This window comes from Lissotriton helveticus, chromosome 5_1, assembly GCF_964261635.1.
Source record: "Lissotriton helveticus chromosome 5_1, aLisHel1.1, whole genome shotgun sequence".
In the NCBI taxonomy this organism is placed as follows: domain Eukaryota; kingdom Metazoa; phylum Chordata; class Amphibia; order Caudata; family Salamandridae; genus Lissotriton; species Lissotriton helveticus.
The window spans coordinates 976,125,241-976,142,933 of record NC_136065.1 but is presented as its reverse complement, the minus strand read 5'-3'; the positions used below and the strand labels follow the sequence as shown (position 1 = coordinate 976,142,933).

The window sequence follows — 17,693 nt, the reverse complement described above, 5'->3', positions numbered from 1 at the left end:
TGGCTACTCCATGCTGCCTCTTCGCACGGCTCACTCTGGAGAGGATGTGGTCTCGCAGCTCGACTGCCGACTTTGGGGTTGGGATACTGTGGTCCGTGCCTCGGGTCGACTACACCTCCTGTGATTCTGGGTGCTTCATTTCGTGTTCGATCCTGGACTCTGAGTTGCCTTTGTGTGGTCTGCTTCCTCCTGCTGGGTGTGGGTTTGGAGTGCCGGTGCTGCGGGCTCCTCTTGCCATTCATGTCGGGGGTTGGGATGTGGTCTGTCAGCTGGCTCTGCAGTCTTTGGTGCTGTCTGGGAGGGTTATGCCTCCTGTCGATGCCTCCTTTCATGTTGCCGCTCTTTCGTGTGCAGTGCTACATTTTCTCCTTTCATGTTCTGCTGGTATGGGTCGCTGAGGTGCTTGGTGGCTATGCTTCTCGGCCTTCCTGGGTCCCTGGAACGCTGCTTTCCTGGTCTGCGGGTGTGTCGAGCCCTGCCTGTCCGCGAGCTGGTTCCCCCCGGAGTCTTTGTTGCAGGTCGTCTCTGCTGATTTCTCTGGCACAGGTGCTTCTTGTATGTTGCTGTTACCGGCTCCTATTCACCTGGGGTGGCTCTGCCAGCGGTGATTTTGTACCTTGTGTGCTATTCCCCTTTTTTTTCGCAGGGCGCTGTGTCTGGTGCTGCCTTTTTCGCCTGGCTGTGTGTGGGTCCGGTAGCCCGGTGGGCATCTGCTTCCACTGTTTGGGCCTCTGTTAAGAGTGCTCGCTTGGGCATGTACTAATATTGGATCGATACAGAGATGTTTGGCTTGGCCCCTGCGCAAGGGTGACACACGTATTCGTGTAGCGTTCCATATTACTCAGGGTTGCAGGCTTGCCTTCTTGAGAGGGTCAGGTTGCGGAGCGGTGTCTCCTGGTGCTTTCGGGGTTTGTTCCTGGGGCCTGGTGCATGCACGGCGTGCACTCTTCCTGTGCTACATCCCTCTCCTGCCCTATGAGTTTGTTATGTGTGGTCACGGGCTTTGGTCCCGGTGGTCGGCTCGACCTTCTTCCTTCTGAGGTCATTGCCTCTCCTCTTCTGTTGTTCGACGCCTCTTGAACTGTGTGCTTTCCTGTTGCACGTTTCTCTTCTGGGCTCCTGGCTTTGTGGCGGTTTTGGCCCCTTTAGTCTCCTTCCTGCTGGCCTTGGGCTCTGCCTCTGTACTTCGTTCCCTTTCTGCCCTCCTCATCTTGATGCAGTTTGGGGTGTGCTGTTTTTGTGTTGGTATACCCCTGCTATGTGTGCTTGCGTTGTGTCGACTGTGGTTGCGACTTGTGCTTGCACTTCCGCCTTTGCTCCATGTGCCTGGGTTGTGTGTTTCACTTCTGCCCTGGGTTCTGGCAGGGTGGGTTGCGTTTTCTGCATGAAAGCCGTGGATTTTCAGTGTTTTCTTTCATGTGTCTTCCCTTGCTCTCCCTGGGGGCGTGCTGCTCTCCTTTTTTTCTGTGTGGCTTGCTTTGGTTTGCCTACACGTTGTCTGGAGGGTGTCTTTGTTGACGGATGGGTCGGGCATGGTGTCTGTTGTGTGTTCCAGTTGTCTTTCGGGCCTGGCTCTGTCTTCTCGGCTCTGGCTTTGCCTTCATGACTGCCTTGAGCTGTCTGTGGGGGGGGTGCCTTGTTGCTGTGGTGCTCGGCCTCTCCTCAGGGGTTTCACGGCCTCGCCTGGGCTTGGTCCTCTGCTTCTAGTGTGCTGGGCCTGTGGGTTTCCCTGGCTGTTGTGCTGTTGGCTGCAGGGATGTTCGGCATTGGGGGGCGTACTTTTGTGAGGCTTCTGTTCCTTGCTCCTGCTCTGGCTCTCCCTGTGCTTGCCTTTTGGCTTGCTTTAGGTGTTTTCCTGCCTGCTCCTCCTGGTGCTGCCTGGGTTCCTGGCTGGTTTGTTCCCGGTTGGGGGCCTCCTGTGGGTGTGGCCTCACTGTCGGTGGTTGTGGGGTGCCTGCTCTTCTTGCCCTGGTGCTTCCTCCCCCCGGGTTGTCTTTCCTGTTGGGGTCCTGCCTTCTGGACGCTGGTGTTCATGCCGCTGCTGTTTGGGCTTGGCTGTCTTTTGCTGGTGCCGCGCCCTTGGCGGGGCTCCTGTTCTTCCCCTCTCCGGGTCTCCTGTTCTCCCAGTTGGTGGCCTGGGGCTGTGCTGCCTTTCTGCACTGGCTGGGTGTCTGCTGGGGTTTTCTGCTCTTACGTGTTGGTCTTCTTTTGGGCTCTGCGTCCTTGCCTGGGCTCTCTTTGTGTCCTGGTGGGGTGCTCTGCTGTTGTGACCGCGCCCTGGTGGGTCCTTCGGGGCTTTTTTTCCTGCTGGCGATTCTTGGCGGTCTTCTTTCACCTGTTTTTTTGGGGAATGAAGAAAATTACATATTTATATGTATTCGTGCCCCCACGCGCTACCCTCTCACCATCTGCCATGTTGAATAAAAACCCTGCATTACTTCACATTCAGAGGCCTTATTTCTCTGTCACCAGGCCCATCCATGCCAGACCCTGAAAAAGGCACACGTTACATTTCTCTGCAGCACATTAGATATTTTGAGCAGTCACGGAGGAGAGGCCCAGCCCGGGGTGTCTTAACAGTGTCAAACAAGGGTCGACCTGATAAAGCTGCATTCCGGCCCGAGCAGGAGGCGAGCAGAAGCCCCTCTGCAGAGATAAGGCCCAGTTTTGCTGTCGGCTCTCAGAGATAAGTGGGGCCCATGTCAAGGGAAACCTCCAAGACAGTTACACAAGGGGTGGACAGGAAGGGCCAAACCAACTGCTAGTATGAAGCAGCAACACTTCTACAGATGAGAGAAATCTGCATGCTGCCCCGAGCTAGAGATAAGACCAGACATGCTAGTCACTCTGAAACCCAGGGCCCTCCCTGGCCAACAGAAACAGCCCTCATGGAGAAGTCTGATAAAGTTACGCAAACAGGCATTGCGAGTTTTAGCTGACCTTGCTGCCCCCTCTATGCACCCACCCACCTATGACTCATTACAGTGAACGCCTACATGCTCATATCTTTTTCTTTCCTTCTGCTTGGAGGGCTCCTCCCTATGTATGCAAAGAATGTATAAATATTGTACTCTGTGAATAAATCTCAGAACTCTCCTGTGCCCGCTTGGCGCTGGAGCTCTCCCTTAACTCGAGTTAATGCAATAAAGCCCATTGACTCTAATACCACGGACTCTGCTCCTCATTTATGCTCGACCCTTTTGATATTTATTTATTTATTTATAGAAATTATGATAGTGTAAATAATTTATTTACGACAGGCTTTTGTGGGGCCCTTTGTCCCCGGTGGTCTGCGGGCTTCCTGCTTGTTCTGGTTGTCCTCGGGCTGTGCCTCCTGGGCTTCCTGGCTGTTTTGCTAGCTCTGGGGTTGTTCTGCTGTGCGTTTCCTGGTTTTGGTGTCCTGGTTCGCTTCTGCCTCCCTTGTTTCTCCGGCCTTGGTTCCCGTTGTGGGGCTGTTGGGTGCCCTCCCCCCCCCTGTCTCTCGGTGGGGTGTTGTTCCTTGGTGCTCTTGCCTCGGTAGGGTTCTCCCTCCTGGCTGCGGGTTGTCGGGGGTCTTCTGTTTTTGGCCCTCTGCTTCCTCTGACTTCCGCTTTGGCGGTTTTCTCTGTTCTTTTCCACTCTTCTGTGTGGTTCAGGCGGTGGTGTGCTGGGGGTTCCCGGTTCCTCCCTGCCCTTTTGTTGCTGTGCCGTGGGCTCTGCGTGGGCTCGTTCCCGGGTTTTGGTCGGGCCTACGGGTCCTCCGGCGTGGTCGGGTTGCTCGGCTCTGGTCCTGGCTTCCCGGTTCTGCTGGCGTTTGTTGACCTCTTTTTTGCGGTTTGCTTGGTTCCTCTCCGGCGTTGCTGGGTTGGGACCTTGTGGTGTTGGTCTGGGTGCTGTGCTCCCTGGGCTTTCTTTTTCCTGCTGCTCCTGCCCTTGCTGCTGGCCTAGCATGAGTGTGGGGTTCCTGGGCGGTCCTGTGTTTTCTGGGCGCCTTCTTTGAGCGTCTCTCTGTGCCTCGTTGGGCGGCTGCTGGGGTTTCCCGGTTGCTCTGTGCTCCCTTCCTGCCTTGTGTCCCATCCCTTTGGGGTTGGGGTTTTCTGGGCTTGTGGTCGGTTTCTCTGTTTCCGCCCTGGTTTTGTTTTCTTTGTTGCGGGTTTCCGGTCTTGTTGGCCTCTCCTTGGTTGGTGGGCTTTCGGCTGGGTTGTGGGGTTCTTCCCCGTCCCTGTCTTTGGGGTCGAGTTCTCGCTCCTGTTGGGCTCCTGGGTGCTTGTTGCTTCCTGGGCCTCCTCGGATGGGTTTCCTCCCCGGGTCTCTTGGGCTTGAGTCCTTTCCTTTTGGGAGTTTGGCCGAGTTTCTGGCCTGTGCTTCTCCTTTCTTTTTGGGCTGGGTGCTTGTGCCTGCGCTCTGTTGGCCTTTTCTTTCTTTGGCTTTCTTCCAGGTTGTCTCGTCTTCCTGGTGGGTCTGCCTGGCCCTGCGTGCCTTCCTGCTGGTTCTGGCCTTGGTGGTCTTCTCCGGTGGGTTGTTTTGGCTGGTCTTGGTGTCCTGGTCCGGGTCTCGGTTGCCGGTTTCTCGGGTCGGCGGCCTCCTTTTCTTGGAGCCCTGGCCTTTTTCTTTGTCTCCGGTCCTTGTCCCTGCTGTCCTGTTCTGGGTTGCGGGGCGGGTGTTTCCTGCGGTCTTCCTTTCCTCCTTCTCGGTACTCCCTTGGGTGGCTGCTTTTGTTGTGGTTTCCTGGGTGTGCTTGTGCGTGCGGAAGGCCGGGTTTTCTACTTTGGTATTCTCCACTTGTTATTATGAAGGTGTCGAGGACGGAGGGACCTGGGGGTAATGGCCTATTACTTACCGGTAATCTTCATTACTCCGGGTCCCGTAGTCCTCGACACCTTCATACGCCCCTCCCTCCCTCCCGGGCGGCCGGCCTTCCTGTCTGGCTTGGTTGTACAGACGGGATGCTGGGTAAGTACTGCTTATGTACTCCCGGTGGGAGGGGCAGTATTAGTGTCCCAGCATGCCTCTGCTCTTTTTTTCTGTCAGGAGATGGTTATCTCCACTTGTTATTATGAAGGTGTCGAGGACTACGGGACCCGGAGTAATGAAGGTTACCGGTAAGTAATAGGACATACCTTTCCATAGTGAGGGGGACAGGTGTCTGCTGATAAAACCATGCCAGGCGCAATATATCAGGATAATTTGGCACATAAAGTTCAGGCTGCTTAGACTGTGTTTCACCTGGTTGCAGTGAATGTGGGGGTATGACTAGAAGAAGATATTTTATCAAAGGTGGACAACAAGCTAAGTTTACCTGCAATATATGCCTTGCAGAAGAGACGTAGAGACGAGGCCCATAATGAGGTCAGACAATTGGAGACCCAATTTAGAAAAAATACATTTCAATCCGCAAAATCAGTGATTCGGTTTATTGGGTCCCTGAAATGAAGACTAGGTAGCAGACAGTAAGGAACTGATTGATGACAAGGCACTAGGCCGAAAATTGTGTCATTTTATGGGCATACATTCTAATTTTGACGATGCTGGAAATCATCAGTGTTGCAAAAACCTACTTGTTTTGGTGTTAGGGTGAGGGTACTGACCGAAATACCTTTATTATTCAATTGATCCAAAATGGCATTATGTAACTAGCTAAGTGGAGCTTCCTGGTCGAAGTTCCTTCTGCCCACGGCTTTCCTTTTCGAATGCATTACAATTTGGAGTCAATCTAGGGCCATCTTTAATCAATACTGGAAATGTTAACGTACAGGAACTTTTGGGGTATAATCCTTTTCCCAGGCTACAGTAGAACAGTGCTGGCAATTATGCGAACTAAAAGAACCGCTTTAGACTGAAAAAGTACAAGCTTACCCAAAAGAACTGGTAAAGCATAAAATAGTAATGGACAAATGCATAGTATTTTCTGTTTCCGAGATTAATGCACACAAGCTTTTGAATTAATGTGATGGAGGGAAAGGAGGGTACACACAGCATTTGATCTGTTGGTAACAACTCAAATGCACAATTCAAAGATTACCATTAAAATGTACAAATGGGCTCAAGTAGTATGGGTAATTGCACAAGACCCCAGTTATTTTGTGGACATACATTTCAATTTTTACGACGCTGGAAATCATCTGGGTTGCAACAACCTGCTTCTTTTAGTGCTAGGGTGTGGGTACTGACCTAAATAACTTTATTATAATCTATAAGTAGCATAAGGGTCATCAGATACCGGGAAAACTGCTAGGAATTTCTCCCTAAAATGAGATGATAAAGGGACAAAACTGCTTTGCTTGGCTTCCAAATGTGATTCGTTTTGCTCAGCACTGTACATTGTTCCTATTACTTGATCATGGAACCGAATTACAAGGACAAACATATGTTGTACCAAAATATATCACTAAAAATATATCTTTATGGGCGGGCCGGACTGGAAAAAGCAACCAGCCCTTGCAATTGCTGACCAACCAGCCCTGGGAGAGGGGGGCCCTCCAGCCCACCGGGGAAATGCCCAGTGCCTGCTACGCCCAGTCTGGTCCTGTTTAGGGGAGCTCAGTCACAACTCATATCAATACTGTAACCTATTTCCTCTCAAAACTTTTAATTTAGATTCTATACAGTTCTGGTGACTTTAGTTTTTATTTGCATTTATTTTTGGGCTAGGTTGGGCCATGTTTATTGTTTTCACTTTGATCAAAAGTGATGAATAATGCTTTAATGTGGTTTCTTTTATTTTTGTGCCAATGGTGATTTAAGACACGTCTGAGGTTGCACATAGTTTTCCCTGTTACTATTCTGCCAGTAGGTGCTTTCTGGGAATGTCATATTGCTCAAATTATCCTAGTTTGCCATTTCCCAGGACACCCTGGTGCATATCTCCTGATTTACTTCAAGTAAATGAATAAATTGATGAAGAATGAATGAACGAACAAAGAGTTTGTAAAGTACACAGCTACCCAGAGAGTGTCGAGGCACTGAGAACATAATGATATGCGCCAAAACACAGAATTCTTATTCCCTAAAGGAGTAGAGCCAGGTTTTCAATTGCCTTCTGAAAACATTCCCTAGAGGAATCTTCTGAAGATCACATGGGAGCTTGTTCCATGCTTTGGCTGCAAGGAATGATGATTATTTTCTTCCCTCCCTCAAGCGCTTACTACGGGCAACAACCAGCAGTACGTCAGATGCTGTGTGCAGCTCTCTAGAGGCAAAATTGGACGCAAAGAAGGAAGGTAGCCTGGGCTGTCTTGGGACGCCGCCATGTGATCCATCACTAAAAATGTAAATAAAATCTGCTTCCTAACTGGCAACAAGTGTAATAAATTGAGAACAGGAGGAGTCGAAGTACAACTGGGCAAATGCATAATGAGTCTGGCAGTGGCATTCTGAACATCCAAACTAACATAGCTTCCAATTCTCAAAGAAAGAGAGCATTAGCACAAAGTGATCAGAGCGTGGATCACGATCCTTCTGCTATGCAGAGGTTTAGAAAATAAAGGATTTTCCTGAGTGCGAAGCAACTTGAAGCATTGGCCTAGTACTGTAAAGATCTGAGGTTTAATAGACAAAATATTGCCTAGCTTGGCCACCCGTTGTTTTGCACCAAAGGAGGAGGCAACAGGGAAGAGGGCCCCTTTTGTTCCACCAATTCGTTGAATGAGGGCTGAACAAAAGAATTTCCATTTTGTCAGTTTTACATTTGAGCTGATTGATCTTCAGCCATTCAAATACTGCAAGCTGGGTATCCCTTAAAGATAAAAACAGTTGGGTGTCATTGACGTACAAAATAATTTTGCAGCCAAATGTCTCCACTACTGAGACCAGAGGAGACATGAAGACATTAACAAGATTGGGGGTCAATTATGAATCTTAGTGGATCCTTGTTAAACCTCTTTGACTTCAGCAGTAAATGGAGCTATCCAGACATACTCTCCTCTAGATTCCTGGAAGGTCTTAGGCCAGTCCCATGCCGCACCACCCACACCCAATTTGGTGGGATGATGTAGAAGAATGATGTGGGGAAGTGTATCAGATGCAGCAGACAAATCAAGAAGTGTGAGTGTTGTATTCTAGATTGACTTGGATGCAGCAGCTTGCCCTGCACCAAATAATCAGAAAGCTGACCAAATGTCAATTAAACGTCTACTGGCTCAACTTTCCCGAGACATCTGCGTTCAAAATAGTGATTTGTTCTGAGGCCACAGGAAATAGAATCGGAACTCATTCATATGTGGGCATGTGTGTCCCAGTAAAGCAGTTTCAAACTCTTCCTGTGAAATTGTGCTTTCACACAGGCTGGATGACAAGGGGTTCTGAAATTGAAATCGAGTTTAAAGTTACCTCTGTACATGGTTCTCTTTTTATAGGACAATCTGCTCAAGAAACAATTGTTTCAACACTTGTCCTAGTAAGGCTCCATGAATTATTGTAAGAGGAGTACATTATTATCATTAGATTATTGTAATACCCCCCTAAAAGGCCCAGACACAGAACCTGCATAGATATGGACTCTTTTTTAAGCAACCCAGTAGATTGCCTATCCTCACCATTTCTTCTCCCTCATTTGTGTTTAAATACAAAAGTAGCAAACAATCCATCCAAAGTAAACCCCTGTACACATTCTCCATCTAGTTCAAAACATCTGTGAGTTACTGTCATGCTTGCTAGCTTAAAATAACTCAAAATTAACATTTGCACACAATATCTGTTTAAAGTTCATCATCATTCAAAACCTCTGTGTGTAATTTCTTGACTCCAGTGCTTTAGCTCACTCTTACTAGTTAGCTAAAAAAGCTAAAACACCACAATTGATAAGGAGGTTATTGCTTGATCTGGATGGAGCAAAGTTGGAGTCAAGAATAACATATTGCAATCCTCCCTAGATAATATCATTGTTTACCCTAAATCAGCCCAATTTTCTGAATTCAATACAATTTTTGCAGGTATTTGTATTGACACTCATACAAGAGCATTATCATTGGAGAAAAGGTACCCCATTCCAGCACAAAGAAGTTAATAAGTAATGTGTGGACCAATCAGTAGTCAATTCTGACCTCAAGAGCAGTTCTTGACACGATCTTTAATTGATTGCTGCAAACAAGAGAATTGTGTTCTTGCTTTCAATGAATTCATGCCCTAGTCTTGATGTGCCTTTTGAACTAAAGAATGTATTAATTTCCAATGATTTAATTGGGCTTTAATTCAAAACCTCATCATTAGAGCATACAAGAGCAAAACTGGGCAAAGCTAAGTGAACTATTTGGAACAAATCGGCATATGACATCCATGACATATTAGTATATACTTTTACTATGTTTTGGTGAGATATGTGTTAGACGTGACAACCTTCTGTGGCAGTCTCTAAAACCTTCTGACTTCACCCCTTCCTGTTTTTGGTGAATTTTTTTGTTTGTTTTAGGACTAAGTAGTGCTCGTACCGACTACTCAAAATATGTTGAAATCAGCCTCCACATAATTGGAACTTTTACTGATAAACCCTAGTGAATGCTACCACAGGTACACAGGACCTGCAAATTAAATGCTGCAAGGGGTTTGGGAAATGTTTAAAAAACATATCAATAAATAGTGCTAATTAAATGTGCAAAACGAATGAGACTTAAAACACAAAATGTCATGCAAAAGTTCCATTAGGCAATGGTAGTTAAACGTGTTAGGCCTAAAAATGCTGAGATGCTGCCATATGAAGTTTAACAGAGCGGTGAAACTGTGAAATCAGCATTTAATTCAAGCTTACCCTTTTCAACTAACTTTGTCAGTGAATAGTTGTTATGCAAAATGTTTTCTACTCATTTATACAGATTTCGCAACTTCTAAATATACCTTTGTTAGCTAATGAATAAGCCCTTTTATGTAGAAGTTTAGGGATGAAGCATCACACTAGGAACTTGATTGAAGGACCAATTATGAGAAAATTTAGGCTTGTTAAGTCATAGTAGCACCCTTAGAAGATACTGTCTGAAAAATGTGTTCTTGTGAGAAGAGCGGGAGTGAACATGATCTCATGAGAGCATTGGTAGCTGATTGGTCGACAGATGAAAGAAGCTACATGAAGATTGAAGCAACATATTTTGTCTGCTTATATTAATGCATGTTTCTAGAGTAGGACACACTGACACAGCACCCGTGCTAGCACTACCAATGCTAGGCCTTCTTTTCTACCCCATTTGCATGAGGACTTGTTCTTATTCCTGTTCAGAGATAGGGTATTGGCATGATGAGAAGTTCCACAAGGGTATACAGAAAGCCATTCATTTTCAATATTTTGAAAAAGAATCTTGAGTCACTGCAGAAGCCATTACAGTTCTCATGCAGTATATTGATGACCTACTTGTGACATAAGATACTCGAGAAGCTTCCAGGCAGGACACAATTGCATTGTTCAATCACCTCACAGAAAATGGACGTAAGTTGTGTCAGAGCAAACTGAAATACTGTCAGAAAGAAGTTTAGTATTTGGGTCACATAACTGAGAAGGGAACAAAAAAGGGGTCACGAGAAAGGGAGGAAGCTATTCCTAGGATGACTCCATGAAGAACACAGAGAGGAGTCCAAATGCTTTTGGAAATGGTTGGCCACTATAGACGGTGAATGCCAAACCTTCCCTAAATGGCCAAGCCTTTCCTGAAGCTGACACACACCCCATCTGCTTCCATGTGACAACGATTGCTTGAAAGCTTTCCTAGAGCTGACAGAAAGTCTCTGTCATGCCCTGGCACTAGGAATACCTGACATTGTTTTGCAGTGAGAGGGAGGGCTGCACTCTCTCAAAATGTACTCAGATGCTACTTGGCTACTTTCGGCCACTCACTAGTTGTCACTCCTGTGCCCTGTAACCAACGGCTGACAGTTTTATTGTCGTCTCTTCTCCCACACCCAACGTTACAGCCATCCTAACATGGATCTCATTGGCAAGCACACGTACAGAATCAACTACCCTTCCACTCTCACCAAAAAAGCCGCTAAACACTTTAAACATAACTTCTGAGGTCGCACCCTGAAACACCATTTGCCGACACCTACTTCTCACCGGGCAAGGGAGCCCTAAACACTGATATCATCTTCCACACCTCACGCACAGCCCAATGGAGAAAAGCATTTCTAACACTACTCACTGTCTCCACCACCAGGAAAACAGTTCATTGCATAACTCTCTCTATCACACCTTCCCAACTCTTCCCGGGCAGAACCACCATTACTCTCTACAATAACGGGTTTGTCCTAATTCAATCCACGGACAAGAACCTGGATCTTCTAGACAACCTGTTCCCCAAGTTCAAAGAGCACCTTTCCAAGCTGCGGACATCCACCCAGAACTCCACCAGCACTATCACCCCTGACGTCGCAGCCCCCACCCACAACACTTCTAACATAGCTCAGCGTCGGATCCACACGCACCTCACCTCTACCCCCAGCACCCTAGTCAATAGCCCACCTGCTGTTACCGCCCCACACTCCCCAAGCGCAGTCACCAATCTCTCTCCCTCATACACTAGCCGCCCATCTAACAATACCCCTTTGACCCCCACTCATACATCCCCCATCCCTCTCTCCCCTGACACAACAACCCCCACCCACAACACCTCCTACCTAGATCAGCGCCAGAACAGCACGCGCAATGACAAATCCCACCCTTTGTTCCCCCCCACTCTCAGTCCCCACGTAAGTACACCCTCCCCATACACCCTCGATACACCCACATCCTCGATACCCCCACGCCCCCTTCCCACCACGCTACACTCCTCATGAACGCTTCCGAACACACCACCGTCCGGAGTATATCTCCCCCCCCTTCCCTCCCCCCTCGGCAGACCCATCTCCCTCCCCAGCTCCCTCCCCACGCTCACTCACGACACCCCCACCCTCCCAACCAGTCCCACAGAACATACCGCCTCCCTTATCTTAGCATCCCCCTCTCTCTCCCCTCCCATTCTCAGCCCCCACTACCTTCCTGCCACCCCCACTGTCTTCAGCCTTCACTCACTCTTCAACTCACCGGCACCGTCTCCCACTGACGACACTACCTATGCCTCCCACCCTCCCCCTACTTCACCCACAGCCCCCGCCCACAAACTTGCCCCTACTTAACCCACACCCCTCGCCCACAATCCCGCCCACACTCCGAATGCCATCCCACTCATTATTACCGTAGAACCTTCCAACAACGCTAGTATATCCCCCCCCCTCGATACCCTGCCCGCTTTCCAGCTCACTACTCAACCATTCACCAATGGCTCTCGCCACCAACGCCATCTCCAACCCTCCTCCTGACCTGACTTTATCCACCCTCCAACAAATCAAAGGGGATCTCCTACAAGTCCAAAAAGATCTCCGCGCAATCAAAGACCTTCTCTTCTCACAGCCCAGTCTACCTCCCACCATCCCACCACCCTACAAACGACGCACCCTCCCTACATACCCTCGCCTCCAACGACCCCCACGCTGGCCGACTATCCCCGTTCGCAATAACTCCCACCGCCCCCGCCGGGTCCTCAACTCACTGTCTGACTGCGACCTATGCTCTCTCCTACGCTCTTATGGCCCAGGTCCGGAAAAACACTTATCCAACCCGCACATCCCCATACCCACAATTCTCTCAAACCCTCTGAGGATCCCAACCCATAGCAACAGAGGTTCCATCCCTAACAACCTCAGAAAAGTCCCCCTCTCTTTAGAAGGCTCGACCACCCTTTTCACTCCCAAACTCAAATGCATCCTGCTCAATTGCAGATCGGCCCAGAAACACTCCTCCGACATCGCTGATCTCGTCTCAGCAAAGGATCTGGACCTTGCCATCCTGACTGAAACGTGGCTTACTGAAGCCTCTACCCCGATAATGGACATATTAGTCCCCCCCAATTATCACATCATTAGACTGGACAGGCCTGGCAAGACGGGCGGGGGAATTGCATGCATTTTTAGGAGCAACCTCTCCGTTACTAAAGTCACCTCCCCCTCCCCTACTTCCTGTGAACTCCTCTGCCTTGATATCACCAGCGAGGGCAAACAAGTTTGTGCTTTACATCTCATCTATCACCCGCCTGGTGACAACCTCATATTCACCCAACAACTCATGGACATGATCACATCCAATGCCGGTCGGCAGATCACCCAAGTCTACCTGGGTGACTTTAACCTCCACTGGAATGATCAGAAAGACACAGCAGTGAATAGTCTCAAAACTTTCCTTGATGCGCTTGACCTCACCCAAATATGCGATAGACCAACACACGACAAAGGCTCGATACTCGATCTCATCATCGCCAAAGAGGACTCTACCCAACTGGAGGCGATCCAACCCTGCGACTGGTCAGATCACCACATTATCACCTTCTTTATCAATGAAAAAGTTAAACCTAACCCGGCTCAACCCACCAAATCCAAAACCTGGAAAAGGGACATGAAGAATCTTAACCCCACTACCCTGCCTCCCACATCGGCAGTCTCCTCCTCCCCCCTTCAGGTGCCTCGGATGTTCAATCACTGACCGACCACTACCTTGACTCTATGAATTCAATAGTCAATGAAGTCGCTCCATTGCAACTGAAGAGAGTCTCCACCAAAATTTCTAACCCCTGGTATGACGGCAGACTCAATGACGATAGGCGTACTATGCGAATGGCAGAACGTACCTGGAGATCTGACCCCTCTCCACTGCATCTAAAAACGCTTAAAAACAAGAGAAATGCCTACTTTAGGAAAATAAAGCGCACAAAGTCGGACTTCTTTAGCCGCCAGCTGGACCAAGCAAAAAATAGGCCAAGAAAACTGTTCGAACTAATCAAGACTCAAACAAAGACACAGCCCTTACAATCAAACAGCGCAACAAGCGACACTCCACACTGTGAAGCCTTCTCTGCCTTCTTTAAGCTTAAGACCGACAACATAAGAAATGACCTCATCATGGATGTAAACCGATTCCCCAACCACACTAGAATGTCTAACATTCAACCTAAAAACAAGGCATCCTGGCTGTACTTCGACACCTACTCGGAAGAAGCAATACACAAACTGCTCTGCACCTTGAAGCCCTCTCATCATCTCACAGACCCCCTACCTGCTAATGCAGTAAAAGACTTCATCCCCTTGCTCCTCCCTCTTTGGACCAAAATCATCAACAGCTCCCTTCAACAAGGTCTCATTCCAGACTCCCTCAAGGTGGGGCAAGTCACGCCTATACTCAAGAAACCCACAGCTGACCCGTCTGACCTGAATAATTACCGGCCTATCACCAATATCCCCACCCTGGCCAAACTGCTGGAGAAATGTGTCCAACTCCAACTAACAAAACACATTGACCAATTTGACCTCCTCAACCCTCACCAATCAGGCTTCCGAGCGAAACATAGCACGGAAACAGCTATGACACACATAATTGATAACGCCCTCCAAATCCTTGATCGCAATGAGTCCTGCCTCCTCATCCTTCTTGACCTCTCTTCAGCATTTGACACGGTCAAACATGAGAACTTACTGGAGCTGCTAAGCACTAGAATGGGTCTATCGGGAACTGTTCTCAAATGGTTTTCTTCCTTCCTCCATAACCGGTCTCAGAAGTTCAAGATCGACAATGTGCTATCTACATCGGTGCCTGCAGATCTTGGTGTTCCACAAGGATCCTCCCTCTCCCCCACACTGTTCAACCTCGTCATGGAACCGCTCGCCACCTTGATCCAAGCATCCAATGTTCAATTCCATATGTACGCCGATGACACACAACTTTACCTAAAGCTACAATCCCCGGAAGACATCAAACTTCTGATTTCCACACTTAGTAACACTCAATCTTGGCTGGCTGATAATCACCTCAAACTAAATGCGCTGAAAACTGAGTTCCTACTCATCTCACCCCTGGCGAAAATTTCCACCACCCAAACTTGGCTCAATAACCTAACAGCATTCAATGTCCAACCTACCATCGTGGACTCGGCGAAATCCCTAGGCATCACACTCGACGCCAAGCTCAACATGCAACAGCACATTAACAAAGCCACAAAAGGAGCGAATTTCCAAATCAACACACTGAGGAAACTTAAGCCCTTCCTCCCTGCCAAAGACTTCCAAACTGCTGTACAAGCTTTAGTCATCCCTCGCATAGACTACGGAATTGTGGCCCTCAGCGGACTCCCGCTATCCACAACAGCACCCCTAAGGGCCTCCCTGAACGCTGCCGCGAGACTCATTACTGGCTCAAGAAAACATTCGCATATATCCCCAGACTTAAAATCTCTAAAATGGCTGCCTTTTGAAGCCAGAATACAGCTAAAAATTGCAGTTATGACACACTCGGCCGTGCACCACAATGCACCCAACTACATCGCTCAAAAGTTGACTATATCAGGAGGGTCGAGATCCAATAGAAGTACAAAAAACCTACTCCTGAAACCTCGTAGATTCCGGAAAGAGAAAACATACTAGCGCTCCTTCTCAGGAATGGCACCCAGGATCTGGAATGCGCTCCCTCCGGAAATCAGGCTTATCTCCTCTACTGCACTCTTCAAGAAAGAGGTGAAAACAATCCTTCTGGCCAAGATCTCCTGAACTTTATAGGTACTGGATCTGAGATTCTGCATCGCTTTGTATCACTGATCACTTTGCTCTTTGGCACTATACTTCTACTTGATGGTACACTACCCAATATATGATACACTCTGGTTCATTGAATCACCCTCCCGTTGCCCCCACCCAGGGCTTTCTTATCCTAAGAAATTGGTATAAGCCATCCACACTTCCAAGGTTTTACCTGAACCCTTCTGAAGTGGGATCAATGACTTGTGCCGTCTTATATTACTTGTTTACCTGTTTGTAAATTGATATGTTTCTGTATATTATTGTTATCCCAGTATGTTATGGATTACTATATTGCTCCCATTATTTTGTTCAATCTTGTTGCCCCTACCCCTGTCTCTGTGAAGCGCTCTGATATCTGTAAGGATCTTGTTCGCTCTATATAAAACTTTGAATAAATAAATAAATAAATAAATAAATAAATGCATGGAGATTCAAGAAGACTTGTGGCATATTTTTGGACTACTTTTGATGGTGTATCTTCAGGATTGCCCAGTTCAATTAAGTTGGTTGCTGTGGTAGGTGTCAGTATTGAAAGATGTGAATACTTAGTAACGGGACATCCCATAACTGTTATGGCACCTCACTGTTTTGATATATTGCTCACCAGAACAAATACAGAGTACATGACAAACAACAGACTTACGAAGCACAATCTACAGATTCTTGCATCTGAGATCTACAGATTCTTGCATCTGACAATATCACTCTCAGACGAAGTCAAATTCTGAATACGTCCACTTTGTTACCTGTAAATGAAAATACCAGTGATGTCGAAATTGAGCATGATTATCTCGAAGTCATACGTGGTTGCGGCTTTGTTTTGTGATTGTTGAGTCCTTTGGCCAGTGCAGGGTTGATCCTGATTATTGCTTATTGAGGACAGATTGTGCTTTTTGACTTGGGGGTGGTGGTCATCAGGGAGAGAATACGTATGTGGTTTCACCGCTCCTCAAATTTTCTGAGGCATATACTCATCCAGCTGGATTGACTCGACTACTGGTGTGATTGACTTCTTAGTAGGGTTTTGTACTCCTGGACTTTGATGGCTCTGATGTCGAGTCGGCCCCTTACTGATGTCCTGAGAGGTGGCTGGCTTTTTCAATTTATCAATCAAAGGAGTCATCACTACTGGCAATGTTGATAATTTTTCTATTATTATAGGGGCACATGCGCATAGATCTTGCTTTTGTTTCACTTGGACTACGTCTTGGGCTCTGATGATCAAATTGTTGAGGAGGTCCAATTTGCCATTAATCCTTGTTATTAAAGTGCCAATCATGTACAGAATGGAGATTTTCACTTCCAGCTTGTCTGCATGTAGGAGTGCGGTGTTAGCCATTACATCAAGTGTTTTATTGAAGTTTAGGATTGTGACATAGTTGCTCTCTGCTGTTCCACCATGCTGGATGACAGCTCGAACTCCTGATTGTGAATGAAGCATGAGCTTGAGAAGTTAAAGCACCAGCAGGACAAAGAGCACCTTTCTGGGCCAGCTTCCCCTGGCAATGTCTCTCAAGCTTGTGGTCCAGGGGGTGCTTTCTGGTTATACCAGCTCTCCAACTTGTGGCACAAGATTTTCTCTTTCTCTAGCATTTTCCAGCCCACTGTTTGTAATACGTTTTTTCTCTGTTGAAAACTGCCATTTTCCCCACCCTCTTCACTTTTTCCTTTTATATTCCTGGCTTCACCTGTGCCTGCAATCCCTTTTTGTTGGACTGAGTGAGTGGAGGGTGGTTCTGCCTGTGGGAGCTTAGGAGGCTAGCTGGAGACTCCATGAGCAGAGGGGTTACCTAGATTCCCCATGGAGCTCCTGCTTTCCTTCTCATGGTTGAGATGACCTACATAGTACATGTGCTCACTCCTGACCCCAAATGCCCCCCCCCCCTACTGGGGTGCCTGTGTCACATGTCAAGGGAAGAGCTCTCCCCTCCCCCTCACCTTTCCCTTTGTTTATTGGAGCTGGTTCCTCCTTTTGCTCACTTTCCTCCCTCTGCTGTCCAAAATTGGCCTGGCCTGGATCCAGGAGGCAGAAAGTGGTGAAGGTGAATGGAATATGAGGCAGTGATGTGGGTCTAGGAGCTGAAGCTGGCAGTGGTTGGGACAGGAGAACCGGAGGCCAGAGAACCAAGAAAAGATGT

General features: G+C 47.8%; 1 pseudogene; it reads left to right on the top strand.

The window, feature by feature from the left end:
• Positions 1-742: 742 nt before the first annotated feature.
• On the top strand, positions 743-842 carry LOC144756904 (U6 spliceosomal RNA; annotated as a pseudogene).
• Positions 843-17,693: the final 16,851 nt, after the last annotated feature.